Source organism: Triticum dicoccoides, chromosome 5B (assembly GCF_002162155.2).
Source record: "Triticum dicoccoides isolate Atlit2015 ecotype Zavitan chromosome 5B, WEW_v2.0, whole genome shotgun sequence".
Classification (NCBI taxonomy): Eukaryota; Viridiplantae; Streptophyta; class Magnoliopsida; order Poales; family Poaceae; genus Triticum; species Triticum dicoccoides.
This window is the reverse complement of record NC_041389.1, coordinates 672,361,597-672,376,355: the sequence shown is the minus strand read 5'-3', so window position 1 is coordinate 672,376,355 and position 14,759 is coordinate 672,361,597.

The following is a 14,759-nucleotide window of genomic DNA, read 5'->3' as shown; positions in this document are numbered from 1 at the left end:
TTATCAGGTCTGCGATGTATGAGTTACCATGCTATTTACACAAAAGTTCGTCAACTCCCCCCTCCCCCTTCGGTCGCCAAAGTTATCAGGACAGGGATATATAAGTTATCGGGTTTGCGATGTGTGAGTGACCATGTTATTCACATAACAGTTACCCGGGGTATATTTAATCAACTCCTCACAGAAAAGAAGAAAATAAAGCAACATGGAATGCTCAAATAGTATGGCGTGCATTCTTTTTCGCAACAAATGGTCCAGCTGAGCTGGTTAGTGTGTGTTTCACATTAGCTGCTAGATGTGAGTTCAAATCCCATATTCAGCATGATTTTTTTTGACTAAAAATGTAATGAGGGCGTTCCAATAGATCTAGCAACCCAAAAAAAATGACATATACAATTCAAAGAAAAATCGCGACAGTCAACGGCATAGTCTTCAGATTCTTCCCACTAAATTCGCAATCAAAGTTAGCGAGTCGTTCACATTTTAAATCTTGAACAAATAGCCACTACACAATATATTCATAGCCTGGGCGCTTTTGACAACAACAAAGCCTATGTGAGTTGGTTACCGTGGTGGGGCAATTGCAGGAGGTCGCGGTCGTCCGGATCTGTTGCAAACCACCAGCCGACTGGTGGTTAGATTTATCGTTCACTTAAATAAGGATTAAACTGCTACTGTGTTTCCTCATCATTTGCAAACTATGTTGTTGATCTTTGCCTTCTTGTAGTCTATGCATTATACTCTTGGCACTGCTAAGTAATCTTATTTCTCTTTTAATTGAAAATTCTATGGACCAAACTTGTACGAACTATGATTAATCATCTGTGTGCATCTATGATGATTAAATCACCAATGAAATAGCTCTGAAATTCTGGACATTTTTTTATCTTTGCTCATGCCTTTAACATGAACACATATATATTCAACTGGCCACTCTTGTCGAAAGTTCACCGCACCAATGCTTTCAGGGAATGTGCATTCTATGTCAGATTTACATGCTCTGCTCCATCCTTCAACAAGTGGACTATTGTTTGCGCCAAGGCATCATAGTTTGATCTCTTGTGAGAGGCTGAGTGGGTTCTTGAAAACATATCTTCTTACCGCTCTGTTTGCATTTTGCAATTTAGTGTCTCTCTTCTGTTTCGATCTCGATATTTTTCACCATGTATCGTTGTTGCATGGGAGAAAACCTTGTGCACCCAATTTGACAGAAACGTGATACATTATGTATATCATTTGATTGATTTTTATAAACATTATCATAGGTAAGAGATATGCATAGATAATACTCCCTCCGTCCGCGAATAAGTGTACATCTAGATTTTGCCCTAAGTCAAAGTTTTAAAACTTTGACCAACTTTATAAGGAAGAGTAGCAATATTTATGGCACTAAATTAGCATCACCAGATTCGTTTTAAAATGTAGTTTTATAATGTACCAATTTGATGTCATATATGATACTACTCTTTTCTATAAAGTTGGTCAAAAATTTAAAATTTTGACTTAAGACAAAAGCTAGATGTACACTTATTCGCGGACGGAGGGAGTAAAAAGCTACTGTTGCAAATACAACAAAAATTTATTAGTCAATCATAGTAAGGGTTCTAATGGCCAATGGGTAAGTAATGAGAAGGGATTTTTTCATAATACCTACTTACGTCCAGGGGGGGATGCTTTGGAACAGAACAATCCTTATATTGTGCAAGAATTTCTTGATTTAATTTTTCATATACCTACATTGTATTTTGATGTAATTATAAATGTTCTATGATTTTCATGCTTGATTTAATTTTGTACGTATGTGCTGGACCATACCTATCGGAGCTCTCATGATCTCATCTTACTATAATTTTGTGCTCTTTTCTCAAAGCTAACAAGGATTTATTGACGGTGTTTCAGATATCCAATGGAGATGTGCGGGGTCTTGTAGATACTTGACGGGGTTTTTCCAGTTCAATTAGGTTAGGAACATTTCGGATTATTGGTGAAAGGTTCTTGGTACGAAAAGTTCTAATTCTTTTGCTTGCCCTTTATCATGTCCTATAAAATGTCGATGTATTGTTCCTATAAAATGTTGATGTATTGTTTCTCAAGAAAGTTTATTGACTGAGCATATTTGAGCTAGAGCAAAGAAGATGGAAGTAAAAATCTCTTCCAAACATTGTTATGTTGATGACAAATTGATTTCATACTGAGAATTTCTGATTCTTTTAAAGTTACTACGCCATGATATTTTATAATCATATATGCGTTGGTTGTTTAGGCATATGTCAAACTTATCTCATCACTGAAGCACTGGATAGAAGTTCTTGCTATTGGAATACTTTTTCAATGCATGCCACCCAAAAGCGCATATTTGATGTGTCTGCAAAAAAATTACTGTTCAGAAATGTATTGTGTTCATATTTGATGTGCTTAACATACTTAGTGTTTGTTCAGCTTCAAACTCCACAAACTCCAAACTTAGAGTCGGGTTGAACGTCTTAGAACTAAGAAGCGGAATCTGATATGCTGAGGCAACTTGTAGTGCAAAAATGAAAGGTGGGGAAAGCCCGGCTGCACCGAAATGAGAAGCTAAGGGTTCGCCATATTTAAAAAGAGTTGCCGCCGCCAAGGATTTGTTCACATCCCCCTTGAAACAGAACAATCCTATCGTAACAAGCGGCTCCCCCCTCTCTCGTAGACAGGCTGGCCATCCTGGGCTGGTTCCATACGTCCCGTTATGGCGCTAAGGCAGGCCAGGGGCCCTGCTAGCCCATGGCGTCGATGGAGAAGCTAGCGAGGTTGCCGAACTTAATCCCTTCGCTATGTGGAGATATAAGCTGCGCTGGGAAGCTGGATTTTTGGAGAGTTGGGAGGAGTTTGGAGAGTTAACTTCAAATTTTAGAAAGGAGCATATTTGGTGTGGCTATTGTGAAATGTACCATGTTGAATGGTTGTATGTTTTATAGTTGCAATTTTCATATCAAGAATGTTTACAGATTATTATTATTATTTCAATATGATAACAATACAAAAGACGTGCATTGCACGTGCAATCTTACTAGTACCAGCAACCAGAGAGAACAGTATGGGTAGGCAGCTCTCCTTGCATGCCGCGCGCGTTGACTGATCGATAACCAACACAACTAGCGTTACTACTAGTAAGTCTAGTAGTACTAATTTTAGGGTCTTGTACAATACAGCACACAAATCTGGAATCAGTCTCACATGAAATAGTTCGGTTTTTGTCTGGGATTAAGGAGAATTTCCCTCGTTCATGACGGGATCTTAGCGTCCACGTACTGTTTCCTTGAGCCTTTGCACCACCCTCTCGATGCTGCCCTGCTGCTCTCCAACCTACAAGATCGATATATAGCTCCTGGTTAAAGATATCATCACGTACGCTAGATCATATTTGGAGAGAGGGACAGATTGGAATCCAAAATGTCTAATGGTCGACGCGCGAGCTGGCTCACCAGCGTGTGAATGGTGTACACGGCCCTGGCGCCGACCACGGAGAAGTGCGCGTTCTGCACCTCGCCGCCGGCCTCCTCTACCGCGCGCACGGCGCGGTGGAACATCGAGCCGTCGCTGGGAGGGGCGCCGGTGACGAGGATGCCGTGCATACCCGAGCCAAGATGCTGAACCTCCACGGAGATGGTCGCCGCCCCCGACGAGGAACCAGAGCCGGAGCCCAGCTGGGTCGTCGATGCCGCCCTGGCCGCGGTCAGCTCGCGCTTCCTATCTTTGAGCCTCTCCACCCGCTCCGCCGTCTGGCTTATGTATGCCGCCGCCTCCCCGAGCCTGTCAGGCCTAGTCGCCGCCGCCGGCTGTACATACAAAATCATCACTATGAGTGCATGCATGCGCGTGGCGCTTATATATAAACACATATACATATGAGGTCAATCGATATAAAATGTGTGCACGAACTGCGGGAGAAGGGGCGGCGCCGCCGGCGCGGACGAGCGTGTCCAGACGGTAGTAGAGCGCGTTCATCTGGTTGCGACGGTTGCGCTCCACCGTCTTCCGTTCAGGCTTGCCGCCGGCCGTCGCAGGATGAAGTGGAGGCGGAGGAGGAGGTGGCATCGCCATGATGACCGGCGGGCTGTTCGGTCGTGGTCGTGGTCGTGGTCAGCGTGTATGTACGTATACTTACGTTCGCACGACGGCTCGTAGACGGTCACGCGCTTAGCTGCCCGGTGTGATACTCGTTCGGCTTCGGCCGTGCGAGCTATATATATGCTTACGTTCATCTACTGTGCTAGTCAATATCCGTCCGAGTCGTTTGATGTGGAATGCACCCAGGAGAAGTTAAGCATTTCTTTAGCTTTTAGACCAAGGACCATGACCTTGTTGCTCTGTCACCGCCAAGCTTAGTTTCAGCACCGTCCATTTAAGAATATGATAATTAATTGAGGTAAATGCTCTAGTTAAATGGCAGTGCGCTGCCACCGGATGAAAAAAAATATGGATTGGTGTGGCTAGCTCTCATCTATCCCTTTGAGAACTAACCAAGTCCCATCTAACTTTTACATCATTTGATTTTACGCCAAGATTTGCGCAGGTTTTTTTTACATGATTAATTATTAAATGACGTAGGAGTCAGATGAGATTTTGCGCAGGTTTCGGATCATTGTAGCGTCAGCGTCTGTGATTATTGACTTTGGCTTCTGCTGACAGTTTGCCTCATAGATGTCTGGAGAAGCCACAGGTACGTCCCTTTGGTCTCTCAGAAACAATGGCGCAACCAAAAACAGTGGTGCAACGGTGGTTATTAACAGCACAAAGGGGATGGAATGGCATACCATATCTGTTCATCTTATATGTGTTGTCAAACACGACCACATCTCCGTAGTCCTGATAGTCCATCCGTGACTGTGCATCGCACCAGAACATACTCTTCAACGGTCCTTCCTTATGAAGCACGTACTCAAAGAAGAAGTCAGGGTCCTTCGACTTTCTGCTCCTCATAATGTCCACTACCGTCTCAGCATCACCCTTTGCAATGACCTTCATTTTCTCTCTGCAGCACACATTGTAAGCATCTCACCTAGTAAGAGCATCTCCAACAGCCGCGCTAAAGCGCCGCGCGTAAAAAACCTGTTAGCGCGCGCGCTGCGGCTGGTTTTGCGCGCCCGCCTGCGCTGGTTCCAGCAGCCTCGCTGAAATGCAGCGCGCGCGCGCCGCTCCAGCAGCGCGCTAAAATGCAGCGCGCGCGACTAGAAATGTATGCATTTTTAAAAGTTGAAATTTTAAAAAAAAACTAGATAGATTGCATAGATTAAACGATACAAAGGTATTTTATATCCGAAACATAGATTGCATAAAATAAAAACGACAAACGATAAACATAGATTGCATTAACAAAAAAAAACTACTCTAAGTCGCTATCATCATCACCACTATCATCCTCGGCGGTGTCGTCCGAGGTAGATAGCTAGATGTCCAGCCACCGATCATCGTTCGGCGTGAAGAACGACTGCCCACCTGCTGCAACGAGGTCGGTCTGCGTATTCGCCAACGCCTTCCGCCGACGCCTGTCCAACCGCAACGCGCGGCGCCTTTGCGTGTCCTCCTCGCGGCGCCTTGCCCTGTAGGCTTGCTCGTAGGCGACGTCCTCCGGGTGGCGCTGGCGCCAGTCCGCCATGACCCTCTCGTCCTCCTGGGCGACGAGGAGGCGGCGTTGCCGCTCGGCGTGCTCCGCACGGTCTTCCGCCGTGTTCAGACGAGGCAGAGGGGCGAGGTTGAGCGCTTGCTCGAGCGTGTACACATCTTGGAAGTTCATCTGGCCGCGCGGCCGGCCTAGGCGCCACGCCGCCGCGTCGTACGCGCGGGCGGCCTGTCGCGCCGTCCCGTACGTGCCGAGGGCGAGCCGGAGTTCGCCGGAGCGTATCTCCGCGGTGTAGCTGCCGTTGGGCCGCAGGCGGACGCCGCGGTAGCCGGACGCTCCTCGGCGGCGCGGCGGCATGGCGGCGCGTCGGTGGCGGGGCGCTGGAGCGGCGCGTGGCAGAGAGGGAGAGGGAGAGGGGAAGAGATGTGTGTGGAGAAGGCGCGTGGCGCGCGCAACTTTTATAGGCGCGCGTGAAGCGGCGCGCCAAATCTTGCGCGTGAGCTGGCGCCTTTTCGCGCGCGCGCGCTAACAGTTCCCGCGCGCGCTTGTTTTTCGCGGCCGCTGGAGCGCGGCAAACCGCCCCGCGCGCGCTAAAAGCTGTGTTTACCGCGCGCGCGCGTCGTTTGGGGCGACTGTTGGAGATGCTCTAAGTCCGCACTTATCGTTCGAACCATAGTTGTTGATGAAGTTGTCGACCATTATTTGCTTTTTGATCCCAGACCCTTGCATCGCCAATATCTCTGCCCTCGTGCCATCTCCAATCCATTTGTGTAACTACAAAAATGGGACCTCGCCGGGTTGCGCCAGCGTGGTTGTGATCGTCCATGAATGACGCGACGAACCAAACTCCACGTGCTCTGTCCAACTTCACCGCCATCTATGCACCGCACTCACAACGAGTCTTAGGTCTAAGCCTGTGGGTGCGGCCCTCCATGGTTATGAATTTGCTTTGCCATTTCCCTGCCCTGGAGCAAAAGAACCGCCTGAACCGAATAATTCCTGAAGGCCCTTTCCCTCATTTCACCTTCTCCCTCCTGATGCTGAACCCACACTCTTTGGGGTGCTTGTTGTAGAATATGAATGCATCCCCTTGGGACCGAAATGTCAAAGCCATGACCTTTCAATGTGTCTCCCGCATCCGTTGCTGGTTTTGAGCCTCCTCATTGTCCATCTCTGCTTTGTTGTGATCATCGTCAGAACCAGCTGACCCCTCCTACAAAATTACATATGAAACTATGTCAATTACCATCATTTATTTCATACTACTTCGCGCCGTACAAAATGATTGAACGAACCTAGCTTAAGTTATCGGTGAATGATTCCTGGAAATTGTTTTGCTCATTCTCAACATCCACATCTTCCTGTAAATTAATATACATAGACAAATAATTAGCCATACGGTACTTTGCAAGTTCAAATATGTAATCAAAATATACATCACTTACGTTTTCATTGTTTGCACCAAGTTCATTATTTTCAAAATCCTCCGAAGGTAAGATACCATATGACGAGCATGATTCGTTGTCACTGTTATCCTCATCTTCGTTAATACTATCGTTATAGGTCCGAGTGACCTTATCAGTACCATTCTCATCGCCCATGAATGCGGTTTCTTCATCCATGTGAACACACCTAACTAGCAACATTGCACAACATTGATAAATAAACTTTATCTCGTGTTAAAGTTCATATAGTGGGTCATGTCGATCAAAAAATTGCAAGATTGAAAAAAATTAAATTATTTTTTACAAAAACTAAATCACTTCGATCGGTCATGCTAGGTTTAGATGGCAAACCTTGGGCGACAGTGTTGATGTCACCGGTCAAGGCCGACGGGGCCTTGAGGAAGGGGTCTCTGGCGTGATTCTAGCCAGCGGCGGCGTGGAAGATGAGGAAGCCGCAGGATTATGGGACGGACCCGCGGCGGGGGACGACTGCGGTTAGTGGAGGCGAACGCGGTGTGGGACGTCGGGGCGGTCAGTGCCTGCAGGATCCGCCGCGTGGGATAGGGACGGTGAGAAGCGGCGTATGATGGGGTTGGAACAGCGTCCGAAGCCGGCGACCTAGGTGGGCAGCAGGCGGGCATGATCGTGGACTTTTTTTTGCATGGGCGCATGTATCGGTACGACCGGCGGGTACGTGTACAATATGAGGTGGGTATACATTTTCTTAAAATGACTCATCTGCCCTTCTATGGTTTGTGTGTGTCTGGAGGTGGTAGCGAAGCAGAGGCCGAGAATGAATATGCTTAACTTTGTGCTCCGGTCAATATGTTTCTCTCAATCATATAGTACTACCTTCACTATTATTTTGTACATTGATTTTGCATTATTCATGATGTGATCTCATACAATACTAGCATTTTAAGTATTTTTTTTAAATATAGCAATTAGTCCTGCCAGTCTTCAAGAAATCAAGCTGATAATCTCATTCTTATACCATTTGGCAGTTTTGTGCCTACCACCTTAATGATATCTTTTAATATTCTAGATTATTCCTCATTTTGGAATGCTTACCATTGACTGAGATTGCACGGTTTTACGGATACAAGGTACTCTAGCTCAAAATATAAGACATGCAAGAAAACGTTTTATATTTCGAGACAGAGGGAGTGCCTCATTATATCAGCTAGTAACAGATTGACGGTTGAAACAATTTCACTATGCTGGGACATCTCAATATCTCATTGGTAAAGTAGCTTAGAACATCTACAGCCAGATATTGTCAAATATGACCCTTTAAATTTCAAGAGTTGCATCCGGACATCTCATACTAGATTCTCAAATTCATACAAAGATATGCAAAATAAATAAACCTACGTATTACGCTGATCACCTAGCTACTCGTCGTTGGAGATCTCGACGATCTCCGTGCCCGGCTCCGGCAGCATGGGCGGCAGCTACAGCTCCGGCTCCCTCGGCTGCTCCGCTCTGGCCCCCTTCGCCTCTATCTCTGCGTCGAGTTCGGCGAAGAGTGTGTCGGACGCCGCCCGCTCCTGCTGGAGGAACGCCCTGTTGGCCTCCACATAGGCATCATCCTGGATGGACTCCAGGATGGCCTGCTGCTCCGCCATCTCCTCCCATTGGGAGACGGCGAACTCCGTCTTCACTTGCTCCATGTTGAAGCCCGACAGCTCCGGCTCAGGCTGCTTCGCCTCCTCCACCTCCATCGAAGCCGGTTCCTTTCTCTCCTCTTCCCCCGGCTCCTCCTCCTCCTTCTCCGGCTACGGCGTGTCCGAAGGCAGCCCGACAGCGATGCGGGCGGCGTGCGCGTCCTGTCTCGCCTAGATCTCCCGCTGGATCTTGTACCGGCATTCCGGCGTGAGCATTGCGTAGTAGGTGATCTTCCTCTGGACCATGGCGGAGCGCCGGAGCGTGGGCAGAGCATCGGGACGGGAGAGGGAGGAGGTGGATGGGCTCGGACTGGCGGTGTGGACAGGGGAAGGTGGATGGGTTAGGGTTGAGGGACGCCGATCGGCGTAAATAGCCGGATTTGGTATCGGCCGGCGAGCCGGAGCGGTGTCATGCAGCGTTCACACCGCGGCGGACCGACGTGGCGGGCGTGCCCTGGCGCCCCCGTATCCGCCCAATATTTTGGTTGGATAAGAGGGGTGTCGGTCAGCCCGGGCGTTTGAGAACCATTTGAGGGCGGGCGTTTGGGTTGAAAAATCGTGACCGGTCAGTGACCGAGCGGGCCTTCCGGTCGTTTGAGGTTGGTTTGGTCGTTTGAGGTAGGTTTGGGGGCCCCCGGCTATAGATACTCTTATGTTGTGGTCATGAGTTGTACGTCCTATGTGGCTTGCATCCTGCGGCAGAATTCAATAGTCGCTCTTCAAACAGGTAAATGCAGTGATATATGGGGGAACTAACAATTTGGCATGTCAACCAGGCTATGATAACTGATGATAGAGAGGGGGCTCAAAAAAGTTGCCACTATGGAAACTTGATCGGTCCCACATCATGTGTAATTTCTGCCTATATATGGAGACCCATTAGACTGTACATGTAGCTCATCCTCTAGCCGCTCTTACTTTTGAAAGAGTTTGGCTAATTTTAGGTAGAGCTTTGGGTAAGGTGATGATATGCATCCCTTTATTTAAATTTGTCCAGGCTACATTATTTCCTTCTGTTTACTTCATGTTAGTGTTTATCCTATTATGACCCCTAACACTGGGAAACTATCTTTTTAGGTTCGTTTTCTGGATTACGTATCAAAATTTATTGATAATCGAGTGTTGAAGATCCATTGTTTGCACCTACTTCCTCCTTTCATAATATAAGAGCGTTTTTGACACGTGGGACGGAAGGAGTAGATAATTGTATATTTTACTATCTGATTTTGGCTTGCAGTTTGCATGTTGCATAGATACTATCATTGGTAACCGAAACAAATTTGAGCTACAAGGTTTGAGATACAGGGCGTCAATGGCTTGAGGTAAAAACCAATTCCTACCAAACGGGACTCTTTCCGAAAAAATATTGAATCGGACTATAGGAGACCCATGCACATGGAGACAATCAACGGCGGAGCCAGCGTAGAAAGGTTGGGTTCAAGTGAACCCAATGGATTTTATCTGCCACCTACATATAGGTATGTATTTTCTTGACTTTAACCTAATAGAAAGTCTAGAATGACCCCATCGAATAATGTTATGAGGGGGGGCATTGGCCCCCAACCTTGGATCAGATATTTTTTTGGTGAGCTTATATTGGAAATTTCTAGCAAACTCCATCACTGCATGCAATAGTTATTCATACTTAAACCCTTAGTGAACCCATTAGCAAAATTTCCTGGCTCCGCCCCTGGAGAACACAAGTCACACAAATGACCATACATCCAAATGCCATTCAAATTAGAGGACCATACATCTGAAAGCTCATGTAAAACGCCATCACAAACAACGACACTTCATTCAAAACTAGATTTGCATGTGACGCAACACTGCGGCAACAAGGATGGTCGAACAAAGCTCTTAACCCGGCGCCGCAAAGCGCGCCTGTTCCTCTAGTTATATACCACGGTCCTTGCTAGTTACTGCACGATACGGCCAACGTAGCGGTGGTCGTGCTTGGGGTAGGTGCAGCCGAGCCCGAACGGCAGCCATCCGAACCAGTTCTTGCTGCACTCCTTGACGGCGACGTCGCCCAGCACCCTCCTCCCCTTGGCCGTGACGAGGGTCACCACCTTGTGCTCGTCGAACACGATCCTGCACTTCCCGCCGGCCCCATCCTTGCACGACCCCGCCTCCGGCCAGTCCTCGCTCCACACCTCCACCCCGTCCATGTAGTTCCCGGCGTAAACCCACCGGCACGCCACACTGGTGCTTGCCGGGAGGACGAGGGGCTGGCCGAAATTCTTGACGGTCTTCCCCACCCGGCCGGCCGCCGAATAGTAGCACAGGGACTCGGTCGACTTGCCGTCGCGTACGTCGAACGACATTCCGTTGTCGCAGCCGCCGAAGGAGATCTCGTAGTCCTTGTTCCCCATGCGGTTCTCGATGTTGCACACGAACCTCTCGATCGTCACGGGCCGGTTGACGTCGGTTCGCTGGATTGATTCCGGCGGCGGCGGCGGGCATACCTGGGCGATGGAGGCCCGGACAAGGTTGGCAGCGGCAACGAAGGCGACGAGAACGGTGATGGCCTGCCGGCGGCCGAGAGCGGCAGGGCTTTTCTTCATCTTGTCCTTTGTGTTCTGGGCGCACTGCTGTGACTCGCAGCCCGTGGGGCATGCATATATATGCAACGTGTGTATTATCACGGATTGTTACTATCACGAAATAGTTAAATGCTTAAGCATCAAAACCTCCGGTTAATAATTAATTATAGGCGTTTAGACATGCCGGCCAGCGCAGTGTATTATTGCTATCTCCGTTTAGTCACTGTAAGAAACGGAGGATTTTTCAAATGATCTAATCTTATATCCTATATATCGCTCGGAGACTCTGCTTGATCTTAGAGACAAAAGGATGAGATCATCTAGCGGATGTGAAGCATCAAACGTGCATGAGTTTTGCATATTTTTTTCGCGAATACGCAAGCTCATTTCATATACCAGAGAGAGAGAGAGAGAGATACAACACAACAGATACATATACCAGAGAGAGATACAACATAGCACAACACAATAGTTTGGCGTATTTTTTAACACAGTACAATCGCAGATGCTCACAACATGCACATACACTCACCACTTGAAAACACGCATGGACACCCTATGAGCACATCCGAGATACTGAGCCAGCATAACATCTTGAGATTGATGAAATCATTATAGGCATTTTGTTGTCGAGGGGAATGTCTCCTCCCACTGAACGGACATCACCGAAAAGTCTGAAATAAATTTAAGTGGTTTCAGGAGCCCGCCCGAGCAAGGCAAGGGAGAGAAAATGTTTGGGGAGAAAGAGGGTGCGTTGTTCGTCATCTGTTCAGAAAACGTTTCAGAGGAAGAAAAAAGACATTCATCTGTTTGTTTCCATCCAACATCCAACGGCTTGGATCTACTTGACTATAAAACTGAAAAGAATTGCAGTTAACTGGCGTATCAGTGTTTCTATTGTATAACCTTTAACTTCATAGTAGAGTTTATGAGCTTGTTGGCTACATGTATCAATAATTTGCACCATTTCTCCTCTTTGAAATGTGGAATGGAAGGTGGACTCAGCGGTGAACAAGCCACCTCATCGGCTGACAATGTGGCCCTAGCACTCCCTACAATCCCAATCAATCAGATAGCTCCTTTTTTTAGAGAGCTTAGTATCTTTAGAGACGCGAGATAGGCCTTGCGAAATCTCCATTTCAGAGACATGGGTGCCATAAATTTTCTTCTGAAAACATCCCTCTCTCACCCATTGTCTTCTTTTTTTGTAGTTTGGCTAACACATTGTTACACGCATGCAACGATTTCCAAGGTCTCCACTCCTTGGCCGGGAATGAGTGAGTGGGTGACCAGTCAATTATCTTGATCTTAAAAAATGAATGAGATTACCTATGTTTTTCTCTTGATCCATGCTTCTTAGATTCGAGAATTTTTTGTTGGAGCACAATGATTTCAAAGACGTAGTTCAAGGAATTTGGAATCAAAATATAAATGAGCAAGATAGTGCTGAAAGAATTACTACAACATTCAAGAGACTTAGGAAAGGTCTACACATTTGGTCCAAGAACTTTTTTCAACCTTGCTGCTACTATTAAGGCTTGCAATGAAGTTATTTTATGCTTGATCTAATTGAGGAATTCAGAGTACGGACAAATGAGGAATGGAATAGCTGAAACATTATTAGGGAGCACTATCCCAAGTTACTATCTTATCAAAGAACTTATTGGAAACAGAGAGCTACTATTAGATGATAGAAATTATGGGATGAAAATACCAAGTTTTCCCAAGCCAAAGCAATCATGAAATACAGAGCAAATCATATTTCCACCCTGCTAGACGTACTAGGAAAAGAAGTTACTGATCATCATGCAAAAGTTGTTGCTCTTTGGAGGCCATTCAAGCAGAGACTAAGTAACGCAACTCAGATTTATGAAGCTTTTGATCTTAGCACTTTGCTTGAGAGTTGTGATGCATTTCAAGATTTGGAAGCTCACTTTTCTAAAGAAGAGATTGATATTGTGGTGGACCAACTTCGTTTAGAAAGAGCACCAGGCCCTGATGGTTTCAATGGAGCCTTCATCAAGTCTTGCTGGAATATCATTTCTGAAGATTTTTATAATCTAGTTCAGGATTTCTTCCAAGGTAATATTATTCTTCAAAGTATCAACACATCCTTCATCACCTTGATCCCAAAGAAGGATAACCCAATGCTTCCAAGTGATTTCAGGCCTCCCTGCTAAACTACACTATTAAGATTATAATCAAGCTTTTGGCAAATAGGCTCTAGAAAATCATTCTCGGTTTGGTTCATGTCAATCGATATGGTTTTTTAAAAGTCTAGATCGGTTCAAGATTGCTTGACTTGGGCTTTTGAATACCTTAACCGATGCTATCAGTCCAAGAAGGAGATTATCATTCTTAAACTGGATTTTGAAACATTTGATCTCATTGAGCATGACCTCATCTTAGACATTTTGGAGACTAGAGTATTTGGGAAAAGATGGAGTTGCTGGATTAAAGTGATCTTTGAGTATGGTACCTGTGTTGTTCTACTAAATGGGATTTTAGGAATACAATTCCACTGTAAAGGGGAGTGAGGAGAGATATCCTCTCTCATTTACTCTTTGTCCCGTTTGCTGATTTTCTACAGTCAATTATTAATGAAGCCATGCGAAACAACATCATATGTGCTCCACTCCAAGTTGATTCATGCTATGATTCCCCTGCCATCCAATATGTAGATGAATTGGCCTTGCCTGCTGAAGATATGCAACTGCTCCAAGTCAAATACCTCCTACTGCACACTGCTCAAAGTGGACTTAAGGTCAGTTATATCAAATCTGTGTTAATTCCCATTAATGTTGCTCCTGGGAAGATCAAATCCATTATAACCACTATTGGTTGTGAGTTGGGATCCTTCCCTTTTACCTACTTGGGACTGGCTCTCAGCACAAGCAAGCTCAGAATTGAGGACTTCAATGCTACGATGCAGATAATTGAGAGAAGAATTTCAGGATGCTCAACTCTAATCTTATACGATTGCAGATTACAACCCATCGAGACTGCCTTCTCGTCTTTGCCTACATATTTCATGTGTTGTCTTGCCACTCCTTTTGGGAGTATTGGACCAGATCAACAAGTATTTCAGGCGTTTGTGTAGGAAACTTGGATCTGAAGAAACTAGACCAACTCTGATTGCCTACGAGATTGTTCGCAAACCTAAAAACATGGGGGCTTAGGAGTTTTGTACATTGCCAAACAAAATAAAGCTTTGTTCCTTAAAAATCTGCACAAGTCTCACAGCAAAGAGAATCTTCCTTGGGTTAGTCTAATTTGGGAATCATATTTATCCATTAACCCCTCCTCATGGAAAACTGGAGGGTTCATTTTAGTGGCAATCACACTTAAAGCTCATTCCACTATACAAGGAAGTGGCACATTGCATTGTTGGCACTGGACAATTAGTATTATTTTGGGAAGATAGTTGCAATGGACCTCCATTTGCTCAACAATTCCCAGAGCTTCACTCTTTTGCCATTAATAAAAAAAGTCTCCTTGGCAACAA